The sequence below is a fragment of the Dendrobates tinctorius genome, unplaced genomic scaffold (genome assembly GCF_039654945.1).
Source record: "Dendrobates tinctorius isolate UK_male_01 unplaced genomic scaffold, ASM3965494v1 ptg000245l, whole genome shotgun sequence".
NCBI classification, from domain to species: Eukaryota; Metazoa; Chordata; class Amphibia; order Anura; family Dendrobatidae; genus Dendrobates; species Dendrobates tinctorius.
This window is the reverse complement of record NW_027361912.1, coordinates 6,810,720-6,832,810: the sequence shown is the minus strand read 5'-3', so window position 1 is coordinate 6,832,810 and position 22,091 is coordinate 6,810,720. Positions and strand designations below refer to the sequence as shown.

Genomic DNA, 22,091 nt, shown 5'->3' with positions numbered 1-22,091 from the left:
CACACTTGGCTCTGCTCCGTACACAAACGGCTCCATTCACCCCATACACACACGGCTCCGCTCCTCTGTACAACTCATACATGCATATCTCTGCTCCGTACACCTTCTACACACACGGCTCCACTCTGTACACCTCAAACACACACAGCTCTGCTACATCCACCCTGTAAACCAATCCTGACCCCACACAGAAACTTACTTCAGCTCATCCAGCACCATGACAACCAGCACAGCAGAGCCCTGCAGCGCTGAAGCCCCTGATCATGTGACCCCCTGACTCCGCCCCTCCCGTGACCTCATCACAGGTCCTGTGCGCACAGAAATTAAAGCCCAGGACGACATTGCTGGCTGTGTGGTGGGGGGCCCACTGCTTGCACAGGGCCCCCCACTGCCTTCTCAGGGGCCCATAGCGGCTGGGCAGCAGAGTAGGGAGATCAATTCTCCCTGCTCTGCCGCAGAATGTAACTGTATGGGCGCGCTGTGCACGCAGATACAGTTACATTAGTGTAGCTCGGTGGGCCCCTTCAAAGCTTGGGGCCCGGGGCGACCACCCCCTCTGCCCCCCCAGTAGCTACGCTACTGCTGAAGACAGAATTCACCTGTGAACTGAGAATTTTGAGAATGAAGGATCAGTCTAGGAGGAGTAAAGGGCCTGTCACCCTAAGCGATATCGCTAGCAATATCGCTATAACGTCACTGTTTTTTGTGACGATATCGCTATGTCTGATACTTACCTCCGACCGCTCCCCCGCTGGTTATCGCTGATCGCGTGAGAATGTCCTGGACCGTTTCTCGTCGTCAGCTTCCTGCTGGGCTTCCTGCTGTGACGACGAGCGACGCGTGGAGCCGGGCGGGAGGACGTCAGGATCGCCGTGTCTGACAGGTAAGTAGCGACCCCCGTCCCCAGCGATGTCGCTGGTGAGATCTGCCTGTGTGGCAGCTCACTAGCGACCACTTAGCGAAGCACCAGCGATCCTGACCGCGTCATATCGCTGGTCGGGATCACTGGTGCATCGCTAAGTGTGACAGTACCTTAAGAAGTGAATTTCTGTATAAGATTTGCTACAAAGTTGCTTATTTTCACATGTACAATTAAAGGGGCATTCCCATCTCCAGGATCCAATCCCAATATGCAGCAGGTAAAATAATAATAGTATTAGCAAATTCCTCAGATTAGAAATATAGTATAGTTTTACTGATTAGGCTACTTTCATACTTGCATTAGGAGGCGCAGCGTATGCTCGGCGTGAAGCTCCGCCCCCTGTCGCGCCTTCTCCGGTCAGCTCCGCCTATGGGCGCATGACGCTGCATGCAACCTGCATACCCTATCTTTAGTATTGGGTACGCAGGCCGCGCACAGGTATCCTTTTGCCGGCGCATGCATCCTTTTGACGGTGCGCCGACATGCGCCAAACGCAACGTGTTAAAGGAGTCTGAATACTTTCCGTACCCACTGTATTTGTTAATATTATTATTATCACACCTACTACACATTGGTATAGTATCTTGGAGACGGGCATACCCCTTTAAGTTATTAAATACAAATTAAAAGTTACTCTTTTAAAGTTTTGATCATGTCCACCTTCCTCTTTTCTCTTCCATGCTATTCAACATAACATGCTTTAACATAAAAACCTGTAGAGAGCATAGTCTTTCTTCCATCATCCCCCACAGCATAAAACTGTTTTTGGTGCGCAGACCAATCTGATATGCTCAGAAACTATAAATTCTCATGTTCTGTCCTAGTTCTGTTGAATTAACTCTTCTTGAGTGATGATTTGCACTTCATCGGCATTCTGCCAGCACTATAGGTGTTGTAACTTTCATTCCCCTCACTTCACAGCATGCATTGCTATAGTCATTGACCAAGATCTTACCTGTCCTGAACTGAAAGCCCACCTCTCTCTTGTGCCTGTATGACTTTCGACAGAAATGAGAGTAAGAGTAGAGCGACACAGACCTGTTAGGCTGGGTTCATATTGTGTTCATGGCACCGTGCTGACGTGACCGTTACATAGCGGCACTAACGCTATGTAACGAATGCGTTAACGCCGCCATTGCCCGCAATGGAAGTAGCGCATCATAACGCATGTCAAAATCGGCATGATGTGCTACTTCATGACGGACCCCCGAACACGGTTTGCAACGTTCGGGGGTCCGTCATGAAGTAGCGCATCATGCCCAAGTAGAATTCAACCAAGTAGAATTTTGCTTTATTTATTTTCTAAGTAAGTTAAAACTTTTGTAAGTGAATTACAGCTTATATTAACTGCATCTCAATGATGAGAAAGAGTTATTAAAATTGTAGTGATTCTCCATCATCTGTAATATTTGTCATATTATGTAGAGACCTACTTTCTGCTGCATCTCTGAAGTGGCGATGCAGCTATCGCTGCCGTGCTGGTAGATAAAATGCCTGCAGCATATCTTCTACATCTGTTATATTCGGCTGAGACTTCCTCAGTTCATTTAAATTTCAAAACAATCTGTTTTCTCCCTTCAGGTTTCGCATGTCGAGGAGTCTTCAGGGGTTTATGGGGAAGTGATGTTTTATAAACTGCATCTTCAGCTTATAAGGGCTTGTACTTGATGTCAAACTGGGGCTTGCCTGCCAATATCTTATCATGCAACTATACCAGAGTGCTCGCTCACTACATTTTCCTACTTGATTGGCATTATCCGAAATTAATTGACTCTTGTGGCCTTGGCAAAAAAACTTTACCATTCCAACTAGAAATCATAAATGGACCTATAGGATACCAAAAGATGACAATAAACAGCTAAGAGTTGAAATACATATGTAAAAATATACCCTATAACATGGTTGGAATAATCTCTGGGGAGAAAAAAATGGGTAACTGTAGCAATTGGGTAATACGTATAATGACACCACTTTTTATCACGACTGTGTAGCAATGGGTGGTAACATAGAACATAATGTTCTGAGAAACAATCTGTACCTTGGATGTGTGTTTCACTGTGTGAACAGCTTCATCAGGAGTGAGTGTCATGTGGACAATGAGGATATTTCTATGGTTCAGGACCATAGTTGTTGCTCACCTAGTGAGTATATGCAAGGTCTATCCAGCATGTTAGTATGGCACTCCCTCCAATGAAGGTTGTACCAAAACACGATTCAGGGTTGCCACCATGCTAGAGGGAGGATCGCTACTTACATCCTTGATACACCATCTGCTCTATATATAATATATATGCACAGTTGAAACCAGATGTTTCCATACACTATATAATAAGACACATCTGCATGTTTTTCTCAATACCTGATATGAAATCAGAATAAACCTTTCCCGTTTTAGGTCAACAAAGATTACCATAATTATTAATATTTGCCAAATGCCAGAATAATGAGAGAGAGAGAGAATGTTTAAGGCATTTTTATTACTTATTGCAAAGTCCAAAGTTGCCATCCATTTCATTAGTATTTGGTACCATTGTCCTTAAACTGAATGACTTGGGTTAGACGTTTGGGTCTCCTTCCACAAGCTTCTAGCAATAGTTGGTCAGAATTTGGGTCCATTCCTCCTGACAAAACTGGTGTAACTGCTCCAGGTTTGTAGGTCGCCTTGCTCGCACCTGCCTTTTCAGTTTTGTCCATAAATTTTCAATAGGATTGAGATCAGCGCTTTGTGATGGCCGCTCCAAAACATTGACTTAGTTATCCTTAAGCCACTTTGTCACCATTTTGGCAGTATGCTTCGAGTCATTGTCCATTTGGAAGACCCATTTCCGCCCAAGCTTTAACTTCCTATAAAATAAATTTCTATCTTTCTGCAAAGCATCATCATCCCAGCATTTTTTTTTTCCTACTATGTTGTTCCAGTGGGATATCTCTTTTGACGATTCCTATGTATGTTAGTGTGGAAACTGGCTGCCATCAGGGTCCAAGACAATCCTTAAATCAAGAAAGAAATCAGGAGCTTACCATAGGTGTGCTACCAATGGTGGGATGGAGGAAAGGGAAGAGGAGGAGAGGTTTCTCTTGTCTGTCTGATTTAACGGTTCTGCAATGGAAAAAGAAAATAGGTTATTATTCAGTGCATAAAATAAATATTAGATCAGTAGGCTTTGTGTTGTCATTCTCTATATCAAAAAATCAAGCTCTTGATTAAGGTTGAGCCATAGTTTGAAGCTTATGGATCCAGTAGGATTCTCTCCGCTTCAGTAGCGTAATGTGGTTTCCTCCTCTACATGGGACCTCTAGGGACCGGCTCCAGGACTTGGAACTGTAGTTGTGATACGTTGAGTCAAGCGGTGGAGAAATGTGAAGGAAAGGGTAGCCAAGTTTTGCCACAGTGAACCATAGACGTATGACCAGCTATCCGATCCCTGACCTGTTGTGTTGCTTATGGAATGATAACCTTCAGCGCTCAATTAGTCACAAGAGGGTAAAGTTTCCAATAAATTCTAGTTTAAAGAACAGCAGAAATAAGGTATGCAGACATCTTCCAACGTTTCGGCAACACTGCCTTTATCAAGGTAGTTTATAATCAATTAGACAAAAGTTGAAAATAAATATAATTAGTATCATCATATTCAGCAACAACAAAAAATTTTTGAAGCAAAATGGTGACTGAGTAGGAACCAATCACTGATCGGCGGCTGTGTCTATCCAGATGAGAGAACCATACCGGAACCAAAAAAGAAAATAAGATAAGCAGCATAAGTAAATACCAGTATAATGAAAAAAAGGAAATGAAATCATACGAAGAGGATAAGCTAATGTACTAGAGGCTGAAAACCGAAACCACGTGACTGAACTGGTAATGTAGAAATTGGAGAACCTCAAACCCAAATGGTAGAGATACGAAAGTAGAGTGAAGGCTATGAACATCAGAGGGAAATTACAGCATATTAAGAACCATAAATATATAACATGAGAAAAAAATCCCCAAAAAATAGACCAAAATTATAGAGGACACACCTCAAACTATGTTAGACTCCAAAATAAAAACAGAAGTGTGAAACCAAAATATAAATAAAACAAATCTTTGCATATAAATATAAAATCCTTTTTGTGTAGACCTCTTGGAGCTCATTCTGTTCATTTTCAGTCCCTGTATGTAAATGTAATTTTACTATATTTTTTTATTATGTAGTCAATAAAGATTTGTTTTATTTATATTTTGGTTTCACACTTCTGTTTTTTTTTGGAGTATAACATGAGAATAGTCAGACATAACTAAAAAAAGAAAAAAAAGGAAAGGAGAGAAAAACATAAAGGGAAGAAAAAATAACATATGAAAGAAGTATGTAAAAACATAGAGGGATATGTGTACCTGTTTAAAAGGGACGTAGAACTAGAGTCAGTGGTATGGTAATATTGTGCCAATGGGCACCATGCATAGGGCCAGTTGGCTGAAAGGACATACCAAGAGGGATAAGCAAGACATATCACTATAACGTCACAATAGTAGACCTAAAACATCATAAGGGAATATGAGTACCTGTATATGTGGAGCGATGATCTGAAACCAGTGATAAAGTGAAGTTGTGCCCGTAAGGACAGCCAAGAAGCTAAAATGATATGTTAGGCTAGTTTCACACTAGCGTATGGAGGAGTTGCGGAGGGATGCGGACTTCCTCCGTGAAGCTCCACCCATTGCTGCACCTCCTCCGGTCATCTCCACCTACGTCCACATGCGGCCTGCGTACCTATCTTTAACATTGGGTACATAGGCCATGTGGTTGTAGGCGCATCCCTCCGCAGCTCCTCCATCCGCAAATGTGAAACCAGCCTTAGGCGAAATCACTAAATATTAAATCACCAGAGTACAAACAGAAAGAGTGAATGTATAATTACCTGTACTGGTAAGAATGCCAGCGTTCTACCGGTAGAGATGACAGGATGTGCATGATGATGGAAAGGACTGCGTATAAATACAACCTCTAATGTCGTCATGTGAGAATGTGTTCGCCGGAGAGCTACGGAGAAACCCGAAGTGCTTCACACACATAAAGAAGCCAACGGGGCACTTGATGACATACACTACGAAATTGGATTTGCATATGTAGTATCCCTTGATTGGAAATGAGTGCCCCATTTTATGGTGATGTACTTCGTTGGATTTTATTACATTTGAGCAGGCAGCGCAACTAAGACAAGGAAAAGTGCCTGTCTTTCTGGTGCCCAGATATTGTTGTGTGTATATAGGAGTCATGCTGCCCAAGTCAGCTCTGATGAGACCATCCTTGATGTTGTGTAGTCTCCTGTTGCACATTATGGTGGGTTCTTTGAAAGCGTCAATGGAGGGATAGGTTAGGTGTAGCAGTGACCAATCTTTACGGATGATTCTGTGGATTTTGGGCATGAATGGGTTATACGTAAGTACAAAAGGTATACAGTTGCACTTAATGATAGATGTGCGTGGCGGTGGCATGGACAAGGTCCTGTCTGTCTCTTGTTCTAGTAAAAGGGAGGAGTGCCGTCTGTCCCTGAACCTGTTGGACATGTCACATAGTCTAGTAGGCGATAGAGTTTTGTCGGATACTATCGTTGATGTTAGGAATCTGGGTTCTATAATGCCTCTGCGGGAATCCAGATCCACACATTTGTCTCCAGAGGCTAAATCCTTTGTCCCAGCTTCTGAGCATGCTCACGGGACTAGCTCTCATTGGAGTTCAGGAGTCAGGTGCTCAGGTCCTGCTCCTGATTTGATTGGTTATGCTCAGGGCTCTGGAGATTTCCGGCTGGTCCCGTACGCTATAAAAAGTGCGCATGGCCGCTATGCCATGCGCTAGTATTTTCATACTGGTGCTAGTATTATGTTACGGCAGCGGAACACGCTTAAAAAAATATAAATAAGCGTGTTTGCCGCCCGGGGTCCACCGTGCGGCAGATGGAAAGACCGCTGCTAACAGAGGCAGAGCACTACGGCGGTAGTGTGCACTGGGTATAACTGCACCCAATATGCACCGAGGCAAGCCCTGTTCACACACAGAGCTGCACTCACAGAGTATACAATAACGCTGAGTCTGTTCTATGTCACAGACTGACAGCAACACAGATGCGGTATTTAAGGTCACAGGAGTAGCCTTAAACCGCAGGACTACTCCGTCTAGACCTACCGTAACAAAAGATGCGGAAGGTCGCAACTGCGAACGACTCTAATTGCTGCATCGCGCCAGCGAGTTTGCGGTGTCTCTTCTGTGGCTCCATGCACACCGCGCTGCGGTTGCAGTCTGTCGGACGTTCGCAGTTGCGACGTTCCGCATCTTTTGTTACGGTAGGTCTAGACGGAGTAGTCCTGCGGTTTAAGGCTACTCCTGTGACCTTAAATACCGCATCTGTGTTGCTGTCAGTCTTTGACATAGAACAGACTCAGCGTTATTGTATACTCTGTGCGTGCAGCTCTGTGTGTGAACAGAGCTTGCCTCGGTGCATATTGGGTGCAGTTATACCCAGTGCACACTACCGCCGTAGTACTCTGCCTCTGTTAGCAGCGGTCTTTCCATCTGCCGCACGGTGGACCCCGGGCGGCGAACACGCTTATTTATATTTTTTTAAGCGTGTTCCGCCGCCGTAACACTTGAGACCCTTTGGAATTGTGATCTTAGAAGGCTATTCTTTGTGGGCCTGGGGTGGCAACTGGTGAAATGCAGTAAGTTGTTGCAGTCCGTTGTTTTATAATAAAGATCCGTGGAGAGCCTGCCGTCAGGATTTTTGAGTTCTAGTGTATCTAGGAATTTGATGGAAGTCATAATTGCAAATTGTAAAAATAGTGTATTCGGTAGACTACTGTTCTTCAAATAATTTCATATAAACATTAGCGTACGCCGGGGCTGCGTTGGAACCCATTGCGGTCCCGCATGTCTGAAGGTAATAAGTATCTCCAAATAAGAAGAAATTCCTATGTAAGACAATGAATAGAACATTTAGTCTAAATTGTATGGAGTCATCCTGCATCTCAGATGTAGACAGTAAGTGGGAAAGCGCCTCAAGACTAGTGTTGAGCGATACCTTCCGATATCGGGAAATATCGGATCGGATTGGATCGGACCGATACCCCAAAAATATTGGATATCACTGATTCCGATACCGGAAACCATTGCAAGCCAATGGGACACAAATATTGGAATGAAAATAAACCCTTACTTTCCTTGTAGGTTAATTCTACATGAAGGAAAACAACTAAGAATAATGTAGAATGTATTGGGGGAGGTGGAGGAGACATTAAAGGCATAGAGGTTTAGCCCAATCAAATGGAATAGCAGGAATTAATTTTTTTTTAAGACGTTCGGAGTTACAAAAATATTGACTATGTTAAAGGGGTTGTGTAGCAATAGAGGGAGACGTTCAGAAAAGGCACATATGTTGGCGGAGTGTTGGAACGGAGTGCTTCATCTAGCTTGGAAGTAGACTGTGCCCCTGACCTAGAGGACATAGCATGGATGCGGGCACCTGTATGCACAACAGACTGAGTAAAGCTTTGGAACTACATGCCCTGGTGTCCTCCAGTTATTCCTGCGCCAACACACTCAGCACTGCTACATCTCTGTGCCTGGCACTGCACCACTGCCTCTCCATCTACACTGCCCTGGGACTACAGCCCTGCCTGTGGAGGGCCACAACATCAAAGCTGCACCACACCATCTGTCCCAGAGGATCTGTCTGCAGCGTCGGCTTAACATCTTCATTGCCAAACACCACAGGTGGCGTCACGAATCATTAATTCATAAACTTTAATCATCATCCACACGTTCAACATTTCCCTTTTACAATGGACGCCCAGGGCCACGGACCGGGTCACAGCTACCGTGACATCTCCCATTGAAACCAACGGGCCCGGTACCGAGTACCCCACCAGCCCTGGCGAAATACATAACAGAACAGGTTGTCCGGGCTTTTCACATAATCTCAGTGCATATCTGGGCTGCAGAATGCTGACAATAAGTAATTTACCTTCTGTGGCTAGTCTGCACGGTTTCCAAGATATTATTATTATTATTATTATTATTTATTGTTATAGCGCCATTTATTCCATGGCGCTTTACATGTGAGGGGGGTATACATAAAAACAAGTACAATAATCTTAAACAATACAAGTCATAACTGGTACAGGAGGAGAGAGGACCCTGCCCGCGAGGGCTCACAATCTTCAAGGGATGGGTGATAATACAGTAGGCGAGGGTAGAGCTGGTCGTGCAGCGGTTTGGTCGATCGGTGGTTACTGCAGGTTATAGGCTTGTCGGAAGAGGTGGGTCTTCAGGCTCTTTTTGAAGGTTTCGATATCATCTCTTGCTTCTAAGATAAACTTCCAGGGGGGGGTTCTGGCATTGAAATGAGAACTGGTCGTTTCCTCCTCCCTCACTAGTTTCACTTTCCATAGATCACTGTTCAGCGTGTGTCTGCTCGCAGCCAATCACAGCCATGCCATTAGTTAACATGCCTAACATGCATAACAGGATGTGCCCACACTTCTTAGGATTCCTCATTGGCTGAATAAAATGGCTCATTGCATTATGGGAACTTCCGATTCCGGTATTCGATATGCAAAAAGTATCGGAACTCAGTATCGGAATTCCGATACCGCGAATATCGGCCGATACCTGATATTTGCAGTATCGGAATGCTCAACACTACTCAAGACCCTTGTCATGTGAAATTAAGGTGTAAAGACTGTTAACATCAAGCGTCACCAGTATGCCTCAGGGGAAACTGGGGGTTGGTTGTAAAGAATCTCTATGAAATGTCCGGTGTCCAGGAGGAAGGATCATGTATGTTAAGTCAGAGGTGTAAGTATTTTCTCCAATTAAATGGAGAGTGGAGACAGAATGGAGTCAGTAGAGGCCACGATGGGTCGTCCTGGTGGATTGATGAGTGATTTATGGATTTTTGGTAAGATGTAGAATACAGGGGTAACCGGATATGCATGAGTCAAGTAGGTCACCAATTTCTGATTTATGATTTTCCTATGTAAGGAACATACATATGAAAACTTACTCTGAAAAGTTACCGGAAAGTTACATTTTAAACACATCATCCACATTTCAATGATTTGAAGTCTGCATGCTTAACATACCTGACTTTTTATTACGGAATTTCCCAGTGAGTAGAGAAGTTGGTTTTTTATCTGTGCCTACAGCTCTTTTGTCTAATCAAAGTTTGAAAAAAAACATTACTAGATAAGAAGGAATAACAAAGGCTTTGTTCTGTCAACAGGGCTCAGTAGCTAAGTTCAGAAACAGAGACAGATGTACTGGAGACTGTGACACTTTGTAACCAGTTTAGTTGAGATTAGCCCAAACTGTATGTTAACTCAGGCTGGAAAGTTTACGACAAGTTCACAGCTCAAAGTAAGTATAATCGCCATTCTTTTCCAAGTCGTAAGAGTTCTGCTGATGGAAGTTCTAAATTCACCATATAAGTAGAAGGGACCACCCACAGCTTGTCAGTGCTGGCACAAATACATTAAGTCAATCTATATAAATGCCGACTAATCACACTGACAGCTGGCGCCTAGAACCCAAAGAACTGAATAGCTTCATTGCACAGAACTGGGTTCCAGCTGCACCGCTAACCACCAGGAACTGGATTTTGGACTACAGACCTCAAGGATTCCGTCATCGAATCTAGTGCAAATTGCGACAAAAGATGAACAATAACTGTACCACTAAGGACCAGGAGTAATATGCTGAATGGGTAACTAGATGTTGATATAATTTTTTACATTATAGCCCCTGTTCAATGCAGTTTATCCGTGACCCCACTGATCGCTCCAACAAAGGGGCAGAAGTGCTGTACAGATGAAAGTCAAAAGATCCTTACAATTCTCTGCTCATGCTCAAGGATAAGCTGAGCGCTTCTTCATCCTTTCTTGAGGAATTTAGTGGTGGTCGAAGAATCCAGACCCCACTGATCAACAGTACTGTCATGGGCTACAACAAATATACCTTTAGTTACCCTTTTTATGGATAGTTTCTGCTACAAGATGAGAATTTGTTATATCTTGGAGACTAGAGGTTGGGTGAATTTTATCCATCTACTATGTACTGAAGTCCAAGTTCTCCCCATATTTTTGTGACAAAGTGGACAATTTTGATAATTTTGGAAAAGTGTATGTTCTCCGTCAGTCCCTAGTTATTTTTTAGAATATAGCTGATATGATGGTTTGGAGATTTCTTAATGTAATTGTTTTAAGTATCCTCCTAAGGCCTGTTTCACATTTCTGTATTTTGACGTCGGTCAAAAGCCGTCACTTTTCGAAAAAAAGGATCCGCCCCTTTTTTGGCGGATCCGTTTTTTTCCCCCATAGGCTTACATTAGCGGCAGATTTTGACCGACGTTTGTCCGTTGCATCCGTTTTTTGACGGATCCGTGAGAATTGTAGCGGCTCCCGGGCGGAGGAGACGGTCTCTGAAATGTTTTTTCAGAGCGACGGTCCGCTATTTTGTATTGCGCATGACCGCCAGATTTGCTCTGCCATGGTTTTTAACCCTGAATTGCGTTCCGGAAAGGCCGTGAAGCAGGAAAAAATCTCTCCCTCTCTCCTTTTCCAGGACGCGGTTTCTTTAAATTTCCTACTTCAGCGGATCCGTCAAAAAAACCTGGTCTGGTGGCATACGTTCGTGTCACAACGGAAATGGATCCGTTTTTACCATCTTTGGCGGATTGCAACTGATCAAAAAAAAATGGAAATGTGAAAAAGGCCTTATCATAGGGTTACTCAGACTGTGCCAGCTCCAGCAGTGGTTTCTGCTTCCTATATCCCCAGCAGAAGGCTCCCTGTATGCTTATATGCATCGCACTACCTTGGTAATATGGCATGCTTCTTGGATGTCATACCCTAAGGCCTTTCTAGGTTGGCTCATGTGGCAGTGAGCTGCCTGAGTATTCGGGTAGTGGCATTCTACTACTATGTGTATTCATCTAGCTAAGCAATTTGACTAATCCAGTCCTGATATCGCTCGGCTTTGAGGCTGTATTCACAGAAAGTGCCTACTAACAAACACATCTCTGCTGATTTAAAGTACTTTATACACAATCAGTTCTGTTTACCAATCAGGCTCTGCTGTTCCAAGGTGCTGTCTGCACACTTGGCTCTGCTTCATAAAGTACTTATGTGCAAATCTGGTTCTGCTGTTCCAGGTGATATACATACACTCAGTGCGCCTACGTCAAGGTGTCAGCTAGCACAACTTCTCCAGAGTTAACACAGGTTCACACACTGTCCGACAGACCACACGCTACACGCTTCATCTGGCCGATCCAATTTGATTGCATCAACGTCCCTTTTTTCTGGGCTGCCCCACCTGACCAATGGATTAGTGAATCCTCCTCACCAGGTGAGTCATAATATATAGACAAATACTGTATATAACTGAAAAGCAGACACCATTGAGTCAGGAATTTACTGAATTTTCACTTTTTTATACCCATTGTCTGATAATTAGTGTTGAGCTTTCCGATACCGCAAGTATCGGGTATCGGCCGATATTAGCTGTATCGGAATTCCAATACTGACTTTCGATACTTTTTTCTTATCGTATACCGGAATCGGAAGTTCCCATAATGCTATCAGCCCGCTCGCTTTGATTCAGCCAATGGGATTCCTCAGAAGTGTGGGCACATCCTGTTAGGCATGTAGGCATGTTAACTATTGGCATGGCTGTGATTGGCTGCTGAAATGATGTCGTGATGCACTATAAAAGCCACTGCCGCCGCCATTTCTGGTCACTCTGCTGTGAATTCAGTTAGGGACAGGCTGCTGTTGAAGACTGTGAGGGACAGTTAGAAATAGCGATTCTACAAAACATTGTGCCTTAACCAGGCTACATAAACCACCACTGTAGCTTGCTTTTCCCTAGCAGCAGTGTTCACAGCTGTCTGCAAGGGCTGTGTGAGTGCAGCTCATGCTGTGGAATGGGTCTTGCAGCCACGTCTGGTTGTAGGCCGCCCAGCATGCCTCACGGCTGCCTCATACATATTTTTCTTTTTGAGCTGCTTATTTAAAAAAAATTCTATCTAGTGTGCTTCCATCCGTATCCATATACGTTGGTTGCAAACACTAGTAGTAGACAGCGGAGCCTTTCTGCAGCCTTTCAGTGCTAGTGCCCACTTAGCTGCACTGTTCACGGCTGTCTGAGAGGTCTCTGACTGTGTGTGAACGCAGCTCACGCTGAGTAGTGTGTCCTGCAGCTATGTCTGGTTGTAGGCCGCTCAGCGTGTCACTGCCTCACACATTTTTCTTTTATTGCAGCTCATTTTTTCTCCTGTTAGTGTGCATCCATCCGTATCCATATACGGTGGTTGCAAACACTCTAGGAGTACACAGCGGAGCCTTTCTGCAACCTGTCAGTGCTAGTGCCCACTTAGCTGCACTGTTCACGGCTGTCTGAGAGGTCTCTGACTGTGTCCTGCCGCTACATCTGGTTGTAGGCCGCTCAGCGTGCGTCACTGCCTCACACATTTTTCTTTAATTGCAGCTCATTTTTTCTTCTCCTATTAGTGTGCATCCATCCATATCCATCTACATTGGTTGGTTGCAAACACTATATAGGAGTAGATAGAGGAGCCTTTTTTCTGGCTTGTGCCCTTCAGCTGCAGCCAGATTAGTATTACCCAATTTTTTGGAGCCTCATCTTTTGCATTGTAGGTTACCTGCCTGCATTGTAATAGCTCCAGAAAGTTGGTGATACTCTCACTTTCAAATCTTTGGTCACATCCTTTTAGGTTTTTTCCCCATAAAAAAAACAACAACGTTCACCAAACACTACATTTGAAAGTTGTGTAGGCCACATTAGCTCCCATTAAAGTGTAGTCGACACACACTTCATAAAATTAGTGTTTCTTATACCTGTAACCAGCTGTTAAGGAATAAGCACACTAAGCCCCCCCTTTGTACTTTTCTGCCTATCTTTCTCAGTCTAACAAGATGAAGAAGGCAGGGAGTAAGGCACGTGGCCGTGGGCATGGAGTTTCAGCAGGGAGAGGACGTGGGTATTCTGCAGGGAGAGGACGTGGGGATTCTGCAGGGAGAGGACATGGGGATTCTGTGCCTGCTGTTGGCACCAGTGAGTCAGCATCCCCCAGTTTTAGCAGGCAACAGTCCTTTATGTGCAGCTTTGTAGGACCTCACCGTACCCCACTGCTGCGGGAGGAACAAATTGAAGCCGTTGTCGGATGGATGGCAGCTAACGCATCGACTTCAATTACTTCCACATCCTCTCAGGGCCAGAGCACAGAAGAGCAACCATCTGTCTCTTCACCACCTGCCAAAGTGCCCAGGCAGTCAGAGAGCCCTGGAGAGGAGCCATCACAGTCTCTAATTCTGTTCTCGGAATCTGTTGGTTTGGAAAGAGGGGGCCAGCCAAGCAGCATTCCAGAATGTGAAGAAGAGGGAGTATGCAGTGATGCGCAACTTCTTTGTCCCTATGAATCTGAAGAGGCAGGTGGGCCAGTGCCTATGGTCAGCACACCTCAGTACGCATCAGATGATGACGAGACTCAGTTACCACTTTCTGGTGCGTATGGTGCTGGCGAGACAACCCAGGAGAAGCAGGTGTTTGAAGAGGGGAGTGTAGATGATGAGGTCCTTGACCCATCATGGCGTGAGGAACAGGAAGGTGGTGGGAGCAGCTCTGAGGAAGAGATTCCCCGAGCGGCCAAAACCGGAGGGAGAAGGAGGGGGCAGACTTGGTTGCCTGTAGCCTCCACTTCGGCACCCGTTAGGAGCATTCCACTTTCAAAAGGCAAAAAGGGCGCTCTCAAGACTTGCAGTGCGTGGTCCTTTTTTGACACAGTTGCAGATGACATTTGCTTTGTCAAATGCAAGCTGTGTCATCAGAGAGCCAAAAGAGGGAAAAATGTCAGCAACCTCAATACCACTAATATGTGGAAACATGTGCGGACCAAGCACGAGCTGGAGTTACACAGACACACTGAAGACGTAGGCCAACGTACAGCACCACCTACCACCTCTTCAGCTCGTGTTGGGGCCTCTTCCTCCAGCTCACACACAGCTGGTTCGACTTCCTCACAGAATCGCCAAGGAAGAACCTCTGGCACTGTTGTCTGGAGACCCTGTGACATTCTACCCACAGCACCACGTTCCAAGTCATCCTCACACTCCCAGGCCACTCGGCAGCCATCGGTAGCACAGGCATGGGAGAAAAGGCGGCCATACTCGGCAAACCATCCCCGAGCACAGGCTCTGAATGCTGGCATTGCCAAACTACTGGCCCTTGAAATGCTGTCATTCAGGCTGGTGGAGACTGACACCTTCCGGGACTTCATGGCATTGGCAGTTCCACAATACACCGTGCCCAGCCGCTTTTATTTCAGCAGGCGAGCCGTCCCTGCCCTGCAGAAACATGTGGAGGCAAACATAAAACATGCTCTACTAAACGCCGTCAGTAGCAAGGTCCACCTGACCACTGATGCGTGGACCCGTAACCATGGACAGGGACGATACCTTTCCCTCACTGCCCATTGGGTCAATGTTGTGGAGCCGGGTACAGATCTGGAGAGTGGCGCTCTACGTGTTCTGCCAACTCCACGGATTGCAGGAATCCAGTCTGTACATATTGACTCCTCCTACTCCAGTTCCTCTGAAACAGCGCAGCAGGAGCCTGTTATGACCGATATGAGCACAGCCGTGGCCAAACGTCAACAGGCCGTACTGAAATTAATTTCATTGGGGAATCGAAGCCACACAGCGCAGGAGCTCTGGAATGCCATCAAGCAGGAGAGCGACGTGTGGTTTGTGCCAGCGAATCTCCAGCCGGGCTTGGTAGTGTGTGACAATGGCTGAAATCTGGTGGCAGCTCTTGGCCTAGGCAACCTCACTCACATCCCATGTCTGGCACATGTGCTCAACTTGGTCGTGCAGAGCTTTCTGAGGGACTATCCGGATCTTGATGCACTGCTGCACAAGGTCCACATAGAGTGCGCTCACTTGCGTCGTTCCAGCACGGCAAGATCGCGCCTTGCTGCTCTGCAACGCCGATTACGCCTTCCTGAACATCGCATCATATGTGACCTACCCATCAGGTGGAATTCAACGTTACATATGTTGGAGCGGTTGTGTGAGCAGCAGGCAGCAGTCATGGAGTACCAGCTGCATCAGGCGCAAACAAGTCGCAATGTGCGCCGGTCACACTTCAGCACCACTGAGTGGGCCTCTATGAAGGACATCTGCTTCGTTTTGCGTGCCTTCGATGATTCCACGCGGATGGCGAGTGCAGATGATGCACTAGTCAGCATGACTGTCCCCCTTATCTGCATGCTTCAAAAAACACTGCAAGCACTAAGGGATGAGGCTTTGGAAGAGGTGGAGGATGAGGAGTCCCAAATGCCATCTGCTTCTGGACAGTCTGCGCTACGTGCTTCCTCACAAAGGCCTAGGCAGGAGACACTTTGTGAGGAGGATGAGGAGGAGTCGATGGAGGAGGAAGACATCTCTCCACAGGAGGGAGGTACACAAAGCTGTAGTCAGTATGTACAGCGAGGGTGGGGTGATGCAGAGCAGGCAGAGATCACGCCTCAAGCAGGGGACAGCGGTTCTTTGGCAGTTGGGAGTCTGCAGCACATGGTTGACTTCATGCTGCAGTGCCTGAGAAACGACCGCCGCATCGCCCACATTCTCTATTCGGCTGATTATTGGGTGTACACCCTCCTAGATCCTCGCTACCGGGACAACTTGCAAACGCTCATACCAACATTGAACCGGGAGCGTAAACTGCGGGAGTACCAAGACACACTGGTGCAGTCCATCATGTTTTCCATTCCACCCGACAGCAGTGGTGCTAGTGCTTTACAAAGCACCTCTGTGCGTTCACCCAGTGGAGGAAACTCGGCACAAAGAGGGAGCAGAGGCAGCGCCTCAGCACAAGGCAAGACCACTATGGCCCAAATATGGCAAAGTTTTGTGTGTCCGCCACAATTGTCTACACCATCACTGACGGCTCCAGTCAGCAGGAGGCAACGTTTCCGTCAGATGGTGACAGACTACATGTCTTGCCCTGTGAGTGTACTCCCAGATGGCTCTTCCCCCCTTCAAGTTTTGGGTCTCTAAGCTGGATATATGGCCAGAACTTAGCCAGTATGCATTGGAGGTGCTGGCTTGCCCTGCTGCCAGTGTATTATCGGAACGCGTCTTTAGTGCCGCAGGTGGTGTACTAACAGACCGTCGCACGCGACTTTCTTCCGATAACGTCGACCGGCTTACTTTTCTGAAAATGAACAAGGCCTGGATCTCCCCAGAAATTGCCAGTCCTCTTCCCGACTAAATAATTGTTTGGCAACTGTATCCAGGTCTCATGTTGTGTTTATGTTTCTACCACCTGAACTATATTCCCTGGGCTTCAACACAGCCAGTTGTCGCTCAGATGTGTCGTCTGCACAGAGAAAAACACTAGCTCCTGTGTTAGTGGGGGTTCAGTAACACCAGCTGCTCCCCTGCTGTGTGGAAGGCAAAGTCTCCTGCTCCATCCACATTCAAACTACTACTGATTTTTAACCCTGCTACACTTAGGCCTCTGGCTCCACTGTCTCTAGTATTTCCCCTGGCCTTCAACCCCACCAGTGACAGCTCTTAAGTGGCGTCCGCATAATCCACACTTGTTCCAGTGTTACTTGGGCTCAGTCACGTCAGTTGATCCCCTGATGTGTGTCCGGCAAGGTCTCCTGCTCTGTCCACATTCCCATTACTAGTAGTGTGAATGAGGACAGAGCAGGAGACCTTGCCGGACACACATCAGGGGATCAACAGACGGAACTGCGCCCAAGTAACACAGGAACAAGTGTGGATTGTGCTGATGCCACTTCAGAGCTGTGTCTGGCGGGGTTAGAAGACAGTGGAGCCGGAGGCTATAGTGGAGCACGGTTACAATAAGTTGTAGTCTACTACCTCTATAAAACGTGCTGCAAGTTGGCCTCAGCCTGCTCCATGCCCCATCCTGGGCTCCAACAACGCCAGTTGGTGTTCAGAAGTGCCGTCTTCACAGAGAAAAACACACTAGCTCCTGTGTCAGTGGGGTTCAGTAATGCCAGCTGTTCCCCTGCTGTGTAGACGGCAAAGTCTCCTGCTGCCTCCACATGCCAACACCATCAGGCCTCAGCCTGCTCCATGCCTCATCCTGGGCTCCAACAACGCCAGTTGGTGTTCAGAAGTGCCGTCTTCACAGAGAAAAACACACTAGCTCCTGTGTCAGTGGGGTTCAGTAATGCCAGCTGTTCCCCTGCTGTGTAGACGGCTAAGTCTCCTGCTGCCACCACATGCCAACACCATCAGGCCTCAGCCTGCTCCATGCCTCATCCTGGGCTCCAACAACGCCTGTTGGTGTTCAGAAGTGCCGTCTTCACAGAGAAAAACACACTAGCTCCTGTGTCAGTGGGGTTCAGTAATGACAGCTGTTCCCCTGCTGTGTAGACGGCAAAGTCTCCTGCTGCCTCCACATGCCAACACCATCGGACCTCAGCCTGCTCCATGCCTCATCCTGGGCTCCAACAACGCCAGTTGGTGTCCAGAAGTGCCGTCTTCACAGAGAAAAACACACTCGCTACTGTGTCTGGGGTTCAGTAATGCCAGCTGTTCCCCTGCTGTGTAGACGGCAAAGTCTCCTGCTGCCTCCACATGCCAACACCATCAGGCCTCAGCCTGCTCCATGCCTCATCCTGGGCTCCAACAACGCCAGTTGGTGTTCAGAAGTGCCGTCTTCACAGAGAAAAACACACTAGCTCCTGCTCGGAGCATTGATCCTGGGCTACAACACAGCCAGTTGTAGCCTGGAAGTGCCGTCCGCACAGATAGAAACACTCGCTCCTGTGTTGGTGGGGTTCAGTAATGCCAGCTGCTCCCCTGCTGTGTGGACGGCAAAGTCTCCAGCTGCCTCCAAACTCACACTACAACGCTTTTTCTCCTTGCTCCAAGTAGGCCTCAGCCTGCTCGGAGCATTGATCCTGGGCTACAACACAGCCAGTTGTAGCCTGGAAGTGCCGTCCGCACAGATAGAAACACTCGCTCCTGTGTTAGTGGGGTTCAGTAACGCCAGCTGTTCCCCTGCTGTGTGTCCTGCCATGTCCACATTCCCATTACTAGTAGTGTGAATGAGGACAGAGCAGGAGACCTTGCCGGACACACATCGGGGGATCAACTGACGGGACTGAGGCCAAGTAACACAGGAACAAGTGTGGAAAGTGCTGACGCCACTTCAGAGCTGTCACTGGTGGGGTTGGAGGCCAGGGGAAATACTAGAGACAGTGGAGCCAGAGGCCTAAGTGGAGCATGGTTACAATCAGTAGTAGTCTACAACCTCTATAAAGCGTGCTTCAAGTTGGCCTCAGCCAACTCCATGCCTCATCCTGGGCTCCAACAATGCCAGTTAGTGTTCAGAAGTGCCGTCTTAACAGAGAAACACACACTAGCTCCTGTGTCTGTGGGGTTCAGTAACGCCAGCTGTTCCCCTGCTGTGCGGATGGCATAGTCTCCTGCTGCCTCCAACATCACACTACATGTTATTTTCCACTTGCTCCAAGTAGGCCTCAGCCTGCTCGGAGCATTGATCCTGAGCTTCAACACAGCCAGTTGTAGCTTGGAAGTGCCGTCCGCACAGATAGAAACACTCGCTCCTGTGTCTGTGTGTCTTGGCAGGCTGAGGCCAACTTGGAGCGAGTTTTATATTGGTTGTACACAACTACTGATTGTAACCGTGCTCCACTTTGGCCTCTGGCTCTACTCTCTCTAGTATTTCCCCTGGCCGCCAACCACGGCAGTTGCTGCTCTGCAGCGTTGTCTGCACAATCCACACTTGTCCCTGTGTTACTGGGGCTCAGTCACGTCAGTTGATCCCCTGATGTGTGTCCAGCAATGTCTCCTGCTCTGTCCCCATTCCCATTAATAGTTGTGGGAATGTCGACAGAGCAGGACACCTTGCCGGACACACATCAGGGGATCAACTGACGTGACTGAGCCCCAGTAACTCAGGAACAAGTGTGGATTGTGCAGACAACTCTGCAGAGCAGCAACTGCCGTGGTTGGAGGCCAGGGGAAATACTAGAGACAGTAGAGCCAGAGGCCAAAGTGGAGCACGGTTACAATCAGTAGTTGTGTACAACCAATATAAAACTCGCTCCAAGTTGGCCTCAGCCTGCTGCATGATTGACCCCTGGGCTTCAACATCGCATGTTGCTGCTCAGAAGTGTGTTTGCCACGGGTACTCCCTCCTGCCCATCCGGGTTCCAGCACCGTCAGCTGTTTCTCGGCAGAGCCTTTGGCCTAGGTGCCTCCTTCTTGGTATCCGAGTTCCAGCAACGTCTGCTGGTCCTTGGTAGTGCTTTTTAGCACAGGTACCTCCTGCTTAGAAACCGTGTTCCAGCACCGTCAGCTGGTCCACGGTTGTGCCATTGGCTCTTGTTCCTTTTGCTGCCCCTCCGGGTTCCAGCACAGTCAGCTGGTTCTCGGCAGTGTCTTTGGCACGGGTACTCCCTCCTGCCCAGCCTGGTTACAGCACGCCTGCTGTTTCCGGGTAGTGTCAACGTCACTTTGCCACTGATACGTTGTCCTGTCGTGTTGCGGTCGGGTTAGCCGAGTCTATGGTGCCTGCAGTTTCAGTGCTTCCTATGTGGACTGCGGGTTCTGGTAACAAAGGCTGGTTCCATAGTGCCAATAGGAAAAGCACCCCCTGTAGGACTGTGGGTTTCGGTAACTGCGGACGCGACACTTTGTTAATCATGGGTACCTTCTGCTACCCATCCGGGTTGCAGCAACGTCAGCTGGTTCCCAGCAGAGCCTTTGGCCTAGGTGCCTCCTTGTCGGTATCCGAGTTCCACCAACGTCTGCTGGTCCTTGGTAGTGCTTTGGAGCACAGGTACCTCCTGCTTAGTAACCGTGTTCCAGCACCGTCAGCTGGTCCACGGTTGTGCCATTGGCTCTTGTTCCTTCTGCTGCCCCTCCGGGTTACAGCACCATCAGCTGGTTCTCGGTAGTTCCATTGACTCTTGTAGCTAATTCTACCCATCCGGGTTCCAGCACCGTCAGCTGGTTCTCGGAAGTGTCTTTGGCACGGGCACTCCCTCCTGCCTAGCCTGGTTACAGCATGCCTGTTGTTTCCGGGTAGTGTCAACGTCACTTTGCCACCAATACGTTGTCCTGTCGTGTTGCGGGTGGGTTAGCCGAGTCTATTGTGCCTGCAGTTTCTGTGCTTCCTATGTGGGCTGCGGGTTCTGGTAATAAAGGCTGGTTCCGTAGTGCCAATAGGACAAGCAACAAGCACCCCCTGTAGGACTGTGGGTTTCGGTAACTGCTGCCGGCTCACGGCCTTGCAACTTTGTTTTTTTCCTGGGTACCTTCTGCTACCCATCCGGGTTCCAGCACCGTCAGCTGTTTCTCGGCAGAGCCTTTGGCCTAGGTGCCTCCTTCTTGGTATCCGAGTTCCAGCAACGTCTCCTGGTCCTTGGTAGTGCTTTGTAGCACAGGTACCTCCTTCTTAGAAAGCGTGTTACAGCACCATCAGCTGGTCCACAGTTCTCCCATTGGCTCTTGTTCCTTCTGCTGCCCCACCGGGTTCCAGCACCGTCAGCTGGTCCTCGCTAGTGTCATTTGCTCTTTCAGCTTCTGCTACCCATCCGGGTTCCAGCACCGTCAGCAGGTTCTCGGCAGCGCCTTTGGCCTAGGTGCCTCCTTCTTGGTATCCTAGTTCCAGCAACGTCTGCTGGTCCTTGGTAGTGCTTTGGAGCACAGGTACCTCCTGCTTAGTAACCGTGTTCCAGCACCGTCAGCTGGTCCATGGTTGTGCCATTGGCTCTTGTTCCTTCTGCTGCCCTTCCGGGTTCCAGCACCGTCAGCTGGTTCTCGGTAGTTCCATTGACTCTTGTAGCTAATGCTACCCATCCGGGTTCCAGCACCGTCAGCTGGTTCTCGGAAGTGTCTTTGGCACGGGCATTCCCTCCTGCCCAGCCTGGTTACAGCATGCCTGCTGTTTCCGGGTAGTGTCAACGTCACTTTGCCACCAATACGTTGTCCTGTCGTGTTGCGGGCGGGTTAGCCAAGTCTATTGTGCCTGCAGTTTCTGTGCTTCCTATGTGGGCTGCGGGTTCTGGTAATAAAGGCTGGTTCCGTAGTGCCAATAGGACA

At 47.7% G+C, this 22,091-nt stretch overlaps 1 protein-coding gene across 4 annotated transcripts in view; it reads right to left on the bottom strand.

Annotated features, from left to right (window-relative positions):
* Positions 1-3,379: 3,379 nt before the first annotated feature.
* The window catches only part of LOC141060795 (uncharacterized), a 219,324-nt gene continuing 200,612 nt past the window's right edge, over positions 3,380-22,091 (bottom strand). For all 4 annotated transcript variants that reach the window (XR_012222762.1, XR_012222764.1, XR_012222763.1 and 1 more), the window contains exon 2: positions 3,380-4,022. The gene's annotated coding sequence lies outside the window, so the exon portion shown is untranslated. The remainder of the gene's footprint in view (positions 4,023-22,091) is intronic.